The sequence below is a fragment of the Platichthys flesus genome, chromosome 7 (genome assembly GCF_949316205.1).
Source record: "Platichthys flesus chromosome 7, fPlaFle2.1, whole genome shotgun sequence".
NCBI classification, from domain to species: domain Eukaryota; kingdom Metazoa; phylum Chordata; class Actinopteri; order Pleuronectiformes; family Pleuronectidae; genus Platichthys; species Platichthys flesus.
In genome coordinates, this window is record NC_084951.1 from 3,488,322 (window position 1) to 3,505,351 (window position 17,030).

Sequence of the window (17,030 nt, forward strand, 5' to 3'; positions counted from 1 at the left end):
AGTAGTGTTTCGACTATCAAAAGTCATTTAAATGTTCACTCTTTTCCTTCAGTGATGATGTGTGTGTGTTCCATAGCCTGGTTTTCTTTGATGCTGAGTCTTTCGTGCTCTTTCAAAGGTGCTTCTCCTTTAAAGCAGCAGCAACAGTCCCCTCTGCACGTTGCAAAGAAAATTGTTAAAAGCTTACAGCACCTGGTATTCCCAGGCGGTCTCCCATCCAAGTACTAACCAGGCCCGACCCTGCTTAGCTTCCGAGATCGGGCGTGTTCAGGGTGGTATGGCCGTAAGCGATTAACTCGACCCACAATACCTTATTTATACATGTGAATCACCACCATCATCAATAGTATGGTTGCTTTGTGACCATCCAAACTTGTTTTTTATTGTTATATAATGTTGTTGCTCTCACGTAAGCATGCAAATTGGCTAATGGTATAACACTTGCAGTCTACACTGACTCTAGATATGCATTTGGTGTAAGTAACGATTTTGGCGCCCTTTGGCAAAACAGAAACTTCTCACATCTCCTCACATCTTCTAGTAAAAAGATAGCACATCACAGTCTCTTCACAGATCTTCCGACTGACATTTTGCTCCCAAAGACGGTTGCTGTATGCAAATGTCCTGCACATACAAGGGCTACGCAAGTGGTGTCTCGAGGCAGTGCCAAAGCGGATGCTGCTGCTAAAGCTGCGGCTCGCCTACCACTTCCTCTTTCGAAAAACAGGCTCTCACACTCACATCTGATATGTAATTTCCTGTTTTTGATAAACAGACAGTATTTACCACTTCTGAAATGTCCTCCTCTCTCTCTACACTACAGTTCACTGTCATTCCTCCTGATATCTCCCTATGGAAGACATCTGGTTCTATGTTCCGTACTGATGTGTGGTATGGACCTGACAACAAACCATGATGGCTTAAACATTTCTTCCCTTATTATGCTAAGTAGCTCACAATAAATATCATACATCTAAAATGGGGAGACCAAGAACATTGGTTAACCAAGAACATTGGTTTACCAAAGGTTTCTTCACCTATGCTCAAAAATACTGTCAGGCATGCGTTGTCTGTGCCACACACAATGTCAGCAAGCTGTAACCATCCAGGCAGCATACCCAACGCTTGTTCGACCTTTTGAACATGAAGGACTGATGATGGACTTCATAGAGCTATCACCATGACAAGGTAAATCTAACTGCTTAGTGATGGTCGACATGTGGTCAAAATGTGTTAAGGCCTTTCCTGCCTCAAAACAAACTATAAGTGTGGTCAACAAAGCATTGTTAAGAGACGTCTTTCACGATGGGGAACTCCTAGCACAATATCCGGTGACAACATGGAACATCAATGATAGCTAGAACAGCAAGACAACGAACGCAGCCACAACGAAAGAAGCAAGAACAGCAACAACGACAGACAGCAAGAAGAGCAACAACACAAGAAGCAAGAAAAATCTGACAAGGACTAAGGGAAGGACAGAGGCTTATATACACAGAGGGAATGAAGGGCCAAGTAAACACAGGGGAAACACATGAGGACTGGGAAGACAATCACCTACAGGAAGTGAAGACAGAAACACACAAGGAACAGAGACTGCAAAATAAAACAGGAAACAGAAACAGTGCGAAAACATGGAAACACTTGAACATAAACCAAAGATATCTACTAGAATAACTGAACACAGTTTTACAATTTATAAGGCAAGGTATAGAGTGCACGATCGTTAGAGAACCCCCTCTCAAGGCCCGGATACCAGACGGCCCACAAAACAAAACCGAAACCTGAGGGGGGAACCGGAGGAGGGAATCCGGGACATGGACAGAGTCTCGGGTGGACGCTCAGGGGCCGAGTTCTGAGGCCCGGGAGGGCGGCACCGTGGCCACTCAAGGGCAGAGTACAAGGCCTCCGGTCGACAGCCCGGAGGCCGGTCAGAAGCCAAGCACGGGAGCTCCTCAGGTGTGCAGCCCAAAGACCGGTCAGGGGCAGAGGGCAAAAGCTCCGACCTCAGCCCCGGACGTTGCGCTGGAACTGTAGCTGGCACAGCGAGGTCCCCCGACGCCGGAACCAGAGTGCCGTCTCCCGGGAACCTCCGGCGTGGGACAGGGACTGAAGCAGGGACAGGAGCAGGGACTGGAGCTTGCACCGCGTAAATCTCCGACGCCGGAACCAGAGTGGCGTCTGCCGGACCCTCCGGCATGGGACAGGGACCGGAGCGGGGACCAGAGCAGGGACTGGAGCTTGCACCACAAAGATCTCCAACGCCGGAACCAGAGTAGCGTCTGCCGGGACTCTCCGGCATGGAACAGGGACTCGAGCAGGGACTGGAGCAGGCACCGCGATGACCTCCGACGCTGGAACCACAATGCCGCGCGGGACAGGGACTGGAGTGGGGACAGGAGCTGGCACTGCAAAGACCTCAGACGCCGGAACCAGAGTGGCGTCTGCCGGGACCCTTCGGCGTGGGACAGGGACTGGAGCTTGCACCATGGAGATCTCCGACGCCGTAACCAGAGTGGCGTCTGCCGGGACCCTCCGGCATGGGACAGGGACCGGAGCAGGGACCGGAGCCGACATCGGTGTGAGGACCTCTGACGTCGGAGGATGAGGGACATCAGCTGGGGCCCTCCGGCGCAGGGCAGTGGCTGGAGCAGGTGCTGGGGCTGGCACCGCAAAGACCTCAGACGCCGGAACACAGGTGACGTCAGCCAGGATCCTCCGGCGTGAAGCAGGGACAGGAGACTGCGACCCAGTCGGGACTGGATATGGCTGGGGCCCAGTCGGGGCTGGAGGTGGCTGGTGCCTGTGAGCATGCCGCTGGAGAGAGAGGCTTAATGATGTGGATGCCCCCTCTCCAACGTCCACCACCAACAGCAGAACCCTTCTTGAGGCTGAGGGGTCCACCAAATGCCAAGCGGCTGCCCTAGTACGGATTAGTGTAAGAGGCTGGAGGGTTCACGAGGTACGGGACAAAATGACTCACCGAAGGCCGATCTTTTAGCCATGCCTCAACCACTGATATATCCTCAAGAGTCTTTGCTTTGTGCCCGGACCACACAGTTTATCCACCAAAGAATCAAAATAAAGAACTTTTCGTCTTCGCTGGGTCCATAATGTGGTCGGATTGTTCTGTTAGGGTTTGCGGAAGGAGATGGACCCAGGAGCAGAGGTATTTAACAAAAAGAGTATTTAATATAAAAAGAATCTAAACTAGCCAAAAAACTAAAAACACAAACACTAATAGGAGTGGAAAAATGCAAAGACAAGAACAAGAGGACAAAAACACAAGGAAGCTTACAAGAGGCTCAGGAGATCAGGACAGGGCAGGAACACAGGAAAGGACAGCAACATGGAACATCAAGGACAGCAAGACAGCAAGAACAGCGAGACAGTGAGCATGGCCACAACACAAGAAGCAAGAACAGTAACAACGACAAACAGCAAGAAGAGCAACAACACAAGAAGCAAGAACAATCCGACAAGGACAAAGGATAGGACAGAGGCTTATATACACAGAGGGAAGGAAGGGCCAATTAAACACAGGTGAAACACATGAGGACTGGGAAGATAATCACCTACAGGAAGTGAACACAGAAACAACACACAAGGAACAGAGACTACAAAATGAAACAGAAACAGTCTGAAAACATGGAAACACTGAACATAAAGCACAGAGATCTACTAGAATGAGGCTGATACATAAATATCAGCCTCAAAGCTCACCGAAGACAACTTAATGAGGCCAAAAGCTGACTTATGCAAGCTATGTTGTTTAAAAAAAAATTCAAAATACAAATATAAATCCGGTGGTAGCTCATCGTGGCCTACAAGCACCACAAGACAGAGACCACCAGGTGACCTGGACCAACCCCCACCCGAAGTGAAAGCTCAGGTTTGGCCACTAAAATAAATAATGCAGACCCCAAAACAGTTGCCAAAGTTATCCAGACTCCAGATTTCACACAACGAAGAAAGACCTATACTATAGAGCAGTGATTCTCAAATGGGGGTACGCATACACCTGGGGGTACTTGAGATTTTTTTTTATATATTAAAATTAGCATCCATTCAAAAATCCTTGAAAAATTGTTATTTAACAAATATTCAATAAAATAAAAGTGTAAGTTCATGAACTAAATTTTATATTCAGTAGGCTTTTCAATTTAGTTATCCTAAAAAAACAGAGTCTCCCCCATACCGATGGTTTGACCCAACCTGGCACACGCCACCTGTCATCACCTGTCATCACCTGCCTTGAAAACTTCAACAATGGAGTCGAGTTGAAGTGTAGCAGCAATGCTGCTGAAACACGGAGGGACAAGTTCCAAAGAAGGCGAAACCAGAGCAGAGAGCCTTCCCTAAACAACACCGTGAGAGCTTGTGCCTCTTCGGAGGGGCGCTAAAACGTAAAAGTTTTCCGTTGTGAAGTTAATGATTCATAACAAGAAGGCTGCGTCTCTTCCGGTACCCTTTCAAAATAAAAGCATGTAATACAAAAGCGGAAATGAAATTGTATGACCTTAAAGCGAGCAAATATTTCACAATAAAATAACAAAGACACTTCAATAATATTAACAATAACATAGATTGGGTTATTTACACTTTTAGTTTTTTCTGTGGGGAGAGATTAGCCAACAGTGGCATTAAGCCACCACATCTTCAGCGGTATCTCCAGACAAAACATGAAAGTCATGTTGGTAAGCCACCTGAGTTTTTTAAGAGGAAACTTCTGGTCATCTCAAGACACGATGCGAAAAGCCTCCCAGAAGCAAACGGAAACAAGCAACCTGTCAGTTTTCTTTTCGATCCTTAAAGAAGATATTTTAAGATGAAAAATATTTTAAAAATATGTTTTGAGCTAATCTTTTATTTAAAACTAAGTTAATGATTCATTTTTTGGGAAGAAGTGTTTAGCTATAATTAAGTTCATGAGTTCAACTTGAGAAAATATCTTTATTATGATCCCAAAAGAGGTCACTTTAAGTTGATAATTATTTTGAGGTGCACAAATCGTTATTTATATTGAGATAATAATAAAAGTCTTTAGTTATTTTACTATATTTTTATTTCGAAATAGTTCAAGAAAGACCACTACAAATGAGCAATGTTATGGACATTGATGGAGTTTTAAATTTGAATGTGTCTAGTTACAAGGCTTAATAAATCACATTACATCTTTCTTTCAACCAAAAATGCTTTGCGCTGGTTAGGGGGTACTCTGCAGAATTTTTTCTTCGAAGGGGGTACGTCACTGAAAAAAGGTTGAGAACCACTGCTATAGAGTATGTCTTGAAGAAAATTATCCAATCCACTGAGGCTGCTGACTAGATGTATCCCTACCAGCACTGTTAATCGCAGTAAAGACTGCCCAGTGAGTTTTGCACTTTCACATGTTAGCACACCATTATTTCCTACTTTTATTATTAGCTCTGCGTATTAGCCCTGCGTGCAACTCAGACACTATTTTACCTAAGGAGCTGTTTGACCTTACAGACCTATGCCAGTTACAACTGTTGTATTTCCCTTGTTCTGATCATGTTCCCCAGGGATCCTATGTTGGAAATAAGAACAACAATCTCATCATCTATCCTTGTTTACCGCACCCCTATTGGTGCCATTATCTAGTATTCCAACTCCCCACACTCTACATAACAAGATACACGACCCATGTGCTGACTGTTGCTTCTGCTTCCCATCTCTCGGCACGAACTCCCAAAATATGAAAATTGCACATCGCATAAGTATAAAAGTTATCAGTTATAAGGTCTCCATAGCCCTTTTCAGAAAAAGAAAATTCTGCATCAGAAAGTAGATTCATGGAGAAGCAAGTTTCACATAGGATAGTGGACATTGAGATTCTGTCTAAAAATATATCTGATCTCGCACCTGTGGCATTAAAATGGGACCTAGTCCAAAGACCAACTCCTAAACAATGGAGACTTAATGCATCTCTCCTTAATGATAAAGAATTTACCTCCTTTATCACAGCAGACCTCAAGGAATACTTGGATATCATTACCTCGGCTGAAACGACATCTCTTATATTGTGGAATTGGGCCAAAGCATACATCAGAGGCCACATTATTTCTTGTACATGTGCTAGGAGAAGAGAAAAAGAGGCTAAACACAGAGAACTTGAAGATAAAATAAAAGATTTTGAAAATAAACAGTCGACTAAATGACCTAAACGCAACCCTACTATCAGATCAAAACAGCCTACTATCAGATACAATTGAGGCAAGTAGAAGATTCACAAACCAAAGCTACTATGAACACGGTAACAAGGCAAGCAGATCATAAGCATTTAGATTAAGAAAACAGCAATCAACTTATACAGTACAGAAAATAAAATCAAAAGAAATGTTTGTTACAAAACCAGATAAAATAGCAGAATCCTTTGCTGAGTTTTACGAATCTTTATACAAAAATACAGACACCTGCTCTGATGATGCAGTGTTCCTAAACCTTATCAAATTTACTGAACTGACAGAATCAGCAGCTAGGGAATTAGAGCCTATTGAGGAATGGGGGATCAAGCAGGTGATGCCATCGCTCAAAAACAATAAAAGCCCAGAGTTCTCATTTATAACCGCATAACGCACAAAACAGGGCCTGAAACGTACGAATGCCCTCTTCTCACCCAAACGTTGGGAAAATGTTTGTATTTCCAAGCAAACTCTGACCCATGCATGCAACATTTTGGAGATGGGAAAGTGCTGACGCAGCTGGAGTAGGTGAACTATAGCCAGATTATTGATCCACCTCATCATTTACATTAAAACCAACAGCTTTAGCTGTGCTCTCACAACATATATGTTCCATACAAACCTTTTAATTGAAAAATATATATAACAACTTACAGCAATTTAAACAGCGGAGTAACATAGCCAAGTCATCAAATCACTGCAGTGAACGTGAACGTGCCATCAGGTGCACAAAGCGCACTGGAGATCACTTACAAGAAATTTAGAAAAACTATTCACTTTCCAAATAATATCCCAGCGTGATAAATACATAAATATATAAATACTGCCGTGACACTGGTGCGTGATTCTGCGTGATGGATGAACGCTAATGGAAGGATGAGGAGGAAGCGAGGGTACAGAGATGTATGATCATCTAATGTAGATTATACAGATCTGTGATCTTTGTGCTGAATTGAATCCAGTATCACACAGATGACCGACAGAACCGAACAGTCTCAGTACAAACACGAGCCTATAATAATAATTCTGTTAAATCCTATAGATTGAAGAAATCACAGCTGTCTCTGGATTTAACAATCCTACAGTTTTGGATGATTAAAATACAAACATGAGAACAAGAACAAGTTCCTTCAAATTCTGAGTGTGTATTTTTTGCCTGGCGTGAGATAACCAGTGAAATAATGGTGAAAGTGTTTGTAACATAGAAAACTAAAATGTATGTGACAACATGCAAGTGACAGGGGAAATTACTCTTATATTTATAGTTATGTCATACCACAGTATTAAATGTGTAAATACTGAGAGAAAGCTGTTTTCATACTGTAACCCAGCTATTCATACTGATATGTAACTTTGGTAGTTTTCAATAAATTACTTGTTAGCTTTAGCGTCTCAACATGCTTACGTAAAGCTGGCTTACCATTACCACCGGCGGTGGCCCCCTTCATGCACCAGTACTGTCCCCTCGCTGTCAGAGGCAGCCCCAGCGCCGCTGTCTGTGACCCCTATACTCACCTTTGCTGCTTCAACATTTCAACATTTCTGTGTTGTGATCGGTCAAATGTTGGAGAGCGGTAGAAGAATCAGCCGCTTCAATTAAAACCACTACTGACAGTTGGCTTTTCATTTGGGCAGATCAATCGTTATGGGAAGGATCGCCAAAAACAATGAGTCAGCCTTCAGGGAAGAGGTCAAAAACCCAGCGTTAACCTGAACATAACACGAGAAGTGATACTGGATTTCAGGGGATTAAACATTATATAAACTCATCAACAGGTTGACGGCAGACTCTTAAATACCTGGGAGTCCCCATCAGCCAGAATCTTATATTGTCCAGCAACACAGCTCCCCAGAGAGGAGCTGGCTCTACAGCTTTAATTTATGCAATTAATTAAGTTCCGTAATTGATTTACTTCATCTCTATTGTTTCAGGGGAGCTCATCTGGGTTCAGTATGTGTCTACAGACTGGTTTCTGCAGGACATGCACCCTGATTCTGAGGAGACAGCTCCACTAATTGAGTTTCACACAATACATACATCTACAGTAGTAATAGCATATAGCTTGTGTTTGTCATGGTTACACACACACACAAACACAATATATCCTGTTATAGGTCACTTTCCTTTGGTAAATTCACATCTGCCCTTGTGTGTCTCACAAAAAATATTCCCTTACCTAATACGTTACACCTGCATCTAGTTAGCCCTTCCTTTCCGTTAGTATATATGGTTTTCAGTCATACATAACACAGTGTTTCGCGCCGCTGCTGAATTTTCTCCGCCGCTGCAATAAAAATCCTCCTCCTAATTTTTTTTTTTTTTTTACGTAGCTCCTTTTAGAAAATATACAGCGCGTAACGTCAATTGCGCAGCACGCGGCACATCGTCACGTAACCAACATCAAAGAAGAGGCTACCCTACACGGATGCAAAGTTAGGCCAATGTATGCTTCTCCGTTTTGACGGACACGGACAGAGAGGACCGCCTTCTCCGCGGCTCCTCGGAGAGCTTTTCGTGCAGCTCTCCTTTTTCTAACTACACGTCGAAATGGCGGAGAGCCCACGGATAGCCCTTGGCTGTGATTGATCCGCTAACGCCAGCATTTCGGAATGGAAACTTCCTGTTCCATTCCCTACATCACAATAAACCAAAATCACAACTACGACTCTATGATTAATGTGACAAGTGTGTTAAGCCAGCGGCGTTGTCCGGCTGACGGTGGCTGGTTAGAGCACTTACGGCATGTGTGTACGGTCACATACTGTTATAACGAACTTTCATAACGTGGCTAGCGGGCTAACCACCATGCTAACTGCGGTGGGAACAGCGCAAAAACCCGCTGACTTTAATCCCACGGCTCATGACACTGTTTCTCAAACACCGTCAGGTTAGAAGCAAACACTTTAGATCGATACTAACTAACGGTAGTAGTTAGTATCGGGTGTCCCTGCTGACTGTGTGTGGAAGCTGGGGGGAAGCTAGCTGCCTCCGTGTAGCTTCAAGCTGTTGCAGCTGTTGAATTAGCAACGCAGTTTGGAAACAAGACCGGGGAACCGCTGCGTTAAGACACGATAACATAAGCATTATGACCCGCTGGGTGTCACTTTATTCAGCAAAAACTGTCGCGTCATCAACATCCTTTTACTGTTAGCTGCCATCGTTCACTGTGTGTGAGGAGCCGGGAGGACGTAAATAAACCAGCGTGGACTTCTTCTATATACCTCATGAGGTAGGCTTCTCTAAGCTCGACTTCAGTTGCGCCATCTACTGTTCTGGCGGTGAATTGTTTTCACAACAAAAAGGCTCGTAGAACTATAAATCAAAAAGGGTCCGTCTGCTCCGTCCGTGTGTGTGTGTGGGTGTTGTCGCTCTTTTTGGGATCACTCATAGCCTTTACAGGAGCTTATATCCAGTCAGGAATTTATAGCCTAGGTATTTTCGGGAACTTTGAAAAATGAATCCATACTGTTAGATCCGATGTTGTTCTTTACTGCCATATAAAATACGTTTTCATCGCGTATTTTAGTTAGGGATTTATGCTAATCGCCTGTAAGCATGTGGTCATTAGCATAAATGCAGGGAAAAAACCTAAGGACTTCTTAAAAGATCATGAATAGTTTCTATTATGTATAACTTATATTTATTTTATAATTTTCTCATCACTTTTTGACGCCCAAGACTAAGAAGAAGTGTTTTAAGCAATAACAAGCTTAATCAATTTGCCTAACCCACCACCAAATTCCCCTACAGAAGAGCACTGGAGCTCTTCTTTAAAAAGCCAAGGAGAATTAAATGCTCCCAGGCTGGATGTAGCCTTTGTGGATGAGCAAAAACTACACAGTTCTCCGTCTGTTGTCCTCTTTTGTTGTCTTCTTCTGTTGCCATAAATCGTCAACTTGATCTGCATGTTAGGCAAGTTTGTTCGATAAAAGTACAAATTATTTAATTAAATAAATGTAAAAGGTGACACGTTTGAATTGATTTTGTCATCTGTCTTTATCAGATACACTGATAAGGAAGGGCAGCTGTTTAGCCAGTTCTTGGACCTGATTATATTTGCGTTGTGGCATTTTTTGTTTAAATATTACTATACAAAAATATAAAAATCTGTAAATGAAGACACAAAAGGCAAAGTTACAACACCAATAATCCCATCTACAGTAATACACAGGACTGTTTGAATAGGATTTAAGTGCATATTCTCCTCTCAAAGTGCACCAGATTCATGCATTCCAATGTAAAGGGTACAAAAAATGTTCATGCCCCCGGACCCCCCTAGAGGGCTCGGGGACCACACCACCGCTGCTGAAAAAAATCCTGCGGGAAACACTGTAACAGATAGGAGTTTCTCTGTCCACCTGGGCCTAACTTACATTCGGGGTACCTCAAGGATCCGTTCTAGACCCTGTCCTATTCTCCCTATGTATGTGGCCCCTAGCATGTTTTTTTTTAAATAGTCTCTTTTCACTGCTTTGTAGATGACATTCAGTTATACTTTCCCCTGAACCTTGAAACTAAGATTTCACTGCAGCCCATGCTTGACTGCCTTAACGACATCAAATCCCGGATGAATTCAAACTTCCTCAAATTAAATAACAATAAGACGGACATTATTGTATTGGCCCTCTGGCTCCTAATATTTACTCCAGTGTTAAGAGTCTTGGTGTTCATTTTGACAGGGTTTTTAAATTTGAAAAAGCCAAATTAAAGGCCTATCTCAAATGTGCAGTGACTACCTCGTTGTGGGGGGAAACTCAGGCTGTTAAAAAACACATGATAAAATAGATCAGATAAAGTAAACTTACACAATGTATTTTATACAGCAGAGCGCATCTAGTGTGCGATTAAAACAGTGAGTGAGTGGGGTTATTAACATTGAGTCACTCAGTGAGCATTACCATAAGACATAAGTAGCTTATCGCATCCTTTTTCAGTGTTTCCTTCTCCCAAAACTTAAAAAAGTTTCTTAAATACGTAGGTATTGTCGTTGCGTGTTTGTTTATCCAAAATATCTGGTCCGGTCTAATTCAAGTATTTTTTCAGAAGCAATTAAAAGGTATGAAACTTTTACAGCAAAACAATGGGCATCAAACACACTACCCCGGCACTCTAGCAGCCCCGGGGAAGTCACGAGTCGCATCAAACAGACGGCGTCTGAAATATTTTATAACAGTAGATAGAACGGGATTGGTCAATAACAAGGGGAATTCTTCCTTGGTGCTTCCTCAATAGTGCGCAGGCATAGTCCATACTCTTTGCATTGGAGTAAAGAATATTGTGTTCCTGCTTTATCGGCTGTATGTTCTGTTTGTGTAAACAGTCGAAACAACTAAACCAAAACAATGTCACTCAGACTTTAACAAGACAGGTGTGAGACTGAACAGCGTTGTGACGCACACACATTTCTAGCTAATTTCAAGATTAAACACTAAGTAGAATAGGTTATTATAAATCATTTATGTGAAGGCCTTATATTTGGCTCAAACTGCTCCTGCTTCCCCCCTCCTTTCTTTATTGTTTATAGAATTCAGTGAGACACACAGACCAGCTAAAATGTATAATCCCAACAGTAGATAGGTACTTTAACATCCCGGTAACCAATTTAAATTTATTGAGTAATTGTTGAAAAGTTGTGTAAAATTGTGAAGACTACAAGAATATGCTGCCTTCTATATAAACATACTTTAAGCAGATACTTCACCATGTCCTTTTCACTCCACATAAAGGACTCTTGTTATAGGGGTGGGGGGAGGTGTGACAAACCTGCTGTGGTGTTGCGCTTGTGTTTCAGGTTCCTGTAGGCAGAAACAGACCATAGTAATCAGCAGGGATGTGGCACACCTGTACTGACAAGTATTTAAGAGGGCTGAAGACGTGGCTCTCCCTTCTCTCCGCTCTCTCCTTCACCAGGTCCACCACCAAATGGACATGGCAGTGGCACCATCTTGATAATTGTTTGATTCTTATTTTTATACACACACTGACACACTACAGACACCACTGACATTAATGATTCCCATGTTTACTTTACGTTACTTTTTCTTTGTTAATAAATACTTCAACTGCTGCACTTTTTGAACATCTTCCTTACTTGTTACACAACAAATCCAAGCTCAGTAGAGCTTTTGATCTGAGTGACCTCGTATTTCATAGATTACATTTTATCATATTTTTTTAATATAGTGCTTGTATTCATTTTCAATTAGGTCTGTGTACTTGTCTCCTGCTTACTTTTGATTCAACTCATATAGGTAGTCAGGGGCAGACAGCTTCCGTTGCGTCTTTCTTTAGTTTCTGCCGACACAGTAAATGCGATTACTGAGATTGCGTTGCCATGTGAGCTACACAAGACACAACATGGCTGCTATTTACTTCTGATTAGTGTCACTTGTTACGTGTAAAGTGAGTGTAGGTCAGCGGGTGAGTAAGGAGGGAGGACATGCTTCAGCACGGTAATAGGACACCTGGTCTGCAATGTGTATCTGTAGCAAACCTGAAGGGTTGGTCAGTTGTGGTCAGGTGGTCAGTTGTGTCTATTTTTATGTCTATGCTTACAACACATCAACATCAGTGTCACCAAAAGCTCTCAATTTTTGCTTACATCTTCGTCTGTCATCTACACGAATGGCATCTCTTTTTCATTCTGAGATATCTTTTAGTTTTTATAAGTTTTACATCTGTCATAAACAACCACTCACTTGTGGTGTATCTTTCAGATAATCCCCTACTGTTTTTTCACATGGGCTCATTTGGACATAATCTTGAGTTTGTACTCTGTGGGGAAAATACAGAGCCACTGAGTTGGCATTTGTGTTCTCACAAACAGCCCCTCGGGAGAATTTCAAGAGATATGCAGTGTTCAATGCATCTGAAGCCTACAGTAATTGTTCTACGTATTCAGTACACAGTAAGTGAACATACCACGCTTCAAAACCTGGTTACAAAAATATACCCTTTGTCTTTGTAATACAGTCAGGATGGCCGAGATGTCTAAGGCGATGCGTTTCGAGTTGGGGAACAATCATCCGTAAAAGGAGGGAAAAGGGGAAAAAAGGAAAAAATTAGATTATTTGAAGCTATTTCTATTTGATAAATCCACTGTATTTCTAACTGCCTAATCGCAAATATAACACTTTGGATGTTTGAACATTTGGCGCACAGGACTCAAACCTTTGACTGCAGGAATGAACAGGTGCGTGCTCATTTGTAGTCTCATGACGAATGAGCCTATATGGCCTTTTAGGGGTGGAGTCAGCTTCAACTGTAGTGGTAGGTGTACTGGTTTGTGGATGGGTGCTCTGAACTACTGGCACCGGAAAGACTTATGGTAGTAGTCTGGATGTGGTGAGGATGTGAGGTGAAACTAATGGGTCGTGGTGCATGGGGGGTGGTATATAACATCCTCTTCACTGGTCCCTTTGGCCTAATGTTATGTTGGAGCTGACTTAATCCCGTCTGCCTCTGTTGTACTGACCTGCCGTACTCTGCGTCAGCTGGGACTGATGTGCCGGGGTGCAGCATGGAGCACTCTTGCATCCTGAAGAGGCTCTTCTGATTCTTGGAGGGCTGGAGGCAATTCAGTGCCCTGGAGCAGCACAAATAGCTCCTGCTTTTACTGCCTGTTATTATGCCACGGGATGAGGGTGTTCTGTATCACCTCAACCATCTGGATTTCAGTTCTCTGCATCACCCGGCAGTTGCCAACAACATGCTGCCTTATTTTAGGTAGTCCCTCAAAATGATGGACCACCTTGAATCAGCCCTCATACCCTTCTTTGTCGGGCTTGGGTGAATATTGCACAGTCTCATGAAGATGGTTTCCACCAACCGATAGCAGTCAGGCCACTGGGCAGGTGTGCTACTCGCACATAACATGCAGAGGATGGTACTCTCCACACCAGTTTTTTTTTTTTGAGGGCTTCTTTGGCGTTCTGAACCGTCCACTCAAAAGTCTCTCCTAATGTCGTGCGGCATAAACCGACGCTATAGCACTCGCCTGTTGGTTGCTGAGACAAAGAGATGTCTGATCCCAAAGCTTCACCAAATACTCAGCAAGTCTCTCCACGTGCTGATATCCGGGGAGATTTTGGTCATCAACAGCCTGTAAAAAAGATTACAGTTTAGGATTAACAGTTTAGAAGATGTCAAACTTTCACTAACAATACTTTGTTTGTTTATTGATCAAATATGTTAACATATAATCAAAAATAGTGAAGAAGCATGCTCATATCTACATACATGTTCTAAAACGAACACAGCTAGACTTACCATGTCTTCATCTTCAGCTTGAATATCATCTTGATCTTCAGAGGATGAACTAGAGGCTACAGTGTAAAGAGCGACAGAGGATGAGCCAGGTGCCAGGGTGGATTTTTACAGGTGCCAGGGTGGATGTGCCAGGAACCACAAAGGATGAGCCAGGTGCCAGGGTGGATGTACCAGGGACGGAAGACCAGATGAATTAGCAGAGGGATCAGGAGTCTGAGAGGCCTGCCTGAGGAACCCCAAAGTTCAACACTATGGGATCTTCAATAATGTCAGCAAAGCCCTCATCTTCCTCCATGTCGTCCTCCACGTCATGCTGTTCAATCAGGTTTGCAGCTTCCTCTGAATCAGGTTACATATCCTGCAGTGCCTGACCAGTCTGCCGGAACAGATACTGCATCCCTATGAACTCTCCTGAAACAACAGAATTAAATTGAATTGTTTGCAAGAGTTGATAAAGTTAATAAAGGGTTTAAAAATGGAGGTAAATTACCAACGTAATCACAAAGCTTACCAGTGTACCCTGAGGGTGGACAGATCTCTGGAACCACCTTCTTGCCAAACAGCTTCTAAACCAGGTCACCCGAGTAGCTGCGCAAATAAGATGGTCCAGTAAACAGAGCAGCCACCCCACAGTCGTGGTTCCATCGGTGAAGCCCTTCCAGGAGATGTACCTGAAAGTTCAGACTATTGGCACTGGTCCCAAAAAGTACACATTAAATACATATTAAATATCAAAAGATGAAATATTCTTGGATTATTCAGCATATTAAATGTCTGACAGACACAAACATGGTATGAAGCGGGATAGGTGTAGATGAAACGATTCTAGTGATGTAGAGCCTCTGACACATCTGTACACAGGTAACCGCACACCTCCCTTTGTGAGCTCCCCTGTTTTGATGTATCGTGCAACACCTGGTGGATCCTGGATGCATTAGATGGCTTTCTCTGGACACGCCAGATGTGCTCCATCCTCTCTCTGTCATACAGGGGAACACCACTGGATTTGTTACCTCTGCTGCCAATCTGCAACCCCAGCAGCTCCTCCAGCAGGCGAATGGTGATCTCCTCAGCACGGGTCATCCTCCGACAGTGGAGAGCCATCTCCTCCCTGGAGAGTTGTTTGTCGACGTCGCCATCAGTAAGGGAGGGCAGATCCTGGGACCAAAGCTGCTGCCTTTTTGCAAAAAATGCTCTCTGAAAGGCGTGCCATAAATCCTGGGTACAGCTGTTGAGCATCTGTTGTGCATCCCAGGGCAAGTCTGCGCATGAAGTGCCAGATATCCAGCCTCATAATAATGTCTGGCCACCAGCTGAATCTGGCCTTCAGCTTGGTCTCTCCTGCCTCTGTGCTGCAGCCACAGTCCACATATAAGGTAAAAGGGGGATCCACACCAGCCTGCTGGTACCTCTTCACCAAGCCTGCTGGTACCTCTTCACCAAGCCCGCTGCCATCAAGTCCAGGCCAGTTCCCTCCTGAGCGGTCATCACACTGATAAGTACCTGACCGTACTCATTACCCCCAGAGGTTAGCCAGTGCGCTGGCCCTTTGGCTGTTCCAGCAAGCTTCTTGGTGATCTGAAGCACACACAATTTAGAGAACCTCTGTGAACATGATTCAGAAATACAGGCAGTAGTTAATAACATATCAATAACACTATACAACCAGCTCTTCTCCTAGTAAAACTACAAGCAACCCCACGATGGACTGTTACTTTAACACTTCTAAACGGTGCAATATTGACTGTACTATATTTCTATATACTTCTTTATATCCATCACCCAAGTACTGCATTCTACTTATTTGTATGTCTTTCTGCTGCTGTAACATTCTAAATTTCCCCATTGAGGGACTTATAAATTACTAAATATAATTAGCAGATTTGAAAGAAAAATATTTTTTAACCTTTCTGGTGGAATCCATCTTGAGGACAGTGCCATATGTGGAGGTAATCCTGGCAATGATGTCCTCCACCCTCGTCAAAATGTCCTTGCTGTAAACTGACAGGAGCCAGATACAGCTCGGCACCACAGCAGGCTTTGGCGCCTCGGGGAACGACAGTGCGGATCGCTCGAGGAAGTCCACACACTCTGTGGTGTACATCATTGCACGACTCAACCACTCTATGTGCTTCTCCTTCAGCTGCTTTAAAAGCCGCGTTGGGCTGTTACCCAGGCCTCTCTCCTGCAGATTCTTGAAGTTTATGCATTTCTGTCACCAAAGGCAACATCTTTGAAATCACACAAGACAATCAGTCTTGTAATATTGTAATAATCCTATGAAAAACCCAGTTGTGGCATAAAGATATTATGACAGTTGAAACTAAAAGTATGTTAGAGATGTTAGGTAAATAAATGTTTATGAGAACATGACATGTACATATATATATATTAGTGCTGTCAAACGATTAAAATATTTAATCGCGATTAATCGCATTTATGCCATAGTTAACTCAAAATTAATCGCGATTAATCACACATTTTTATTTATTCTAAATGTCCCTTCATTTATTTTTTCTCCATATTTTTTGGGGGTTTAGATGCTCTATCAATAT

At 43.2% G+C, this 17,030-nt stretch overlaps 1 pseudogene; it reads right to left on the reverse strand.

Annotated features, from left to right (window-relative positions):
- Nucleotides 1–180: 180 nt before the first annotated feature.
- On the reverse strand, nt 181–289 carry LOC133957875 (5S ribosomal RNA; annotated as a pseudogene).
- Nucleotides 290–17,030: the final 16,741 nt, after the last annotated feature.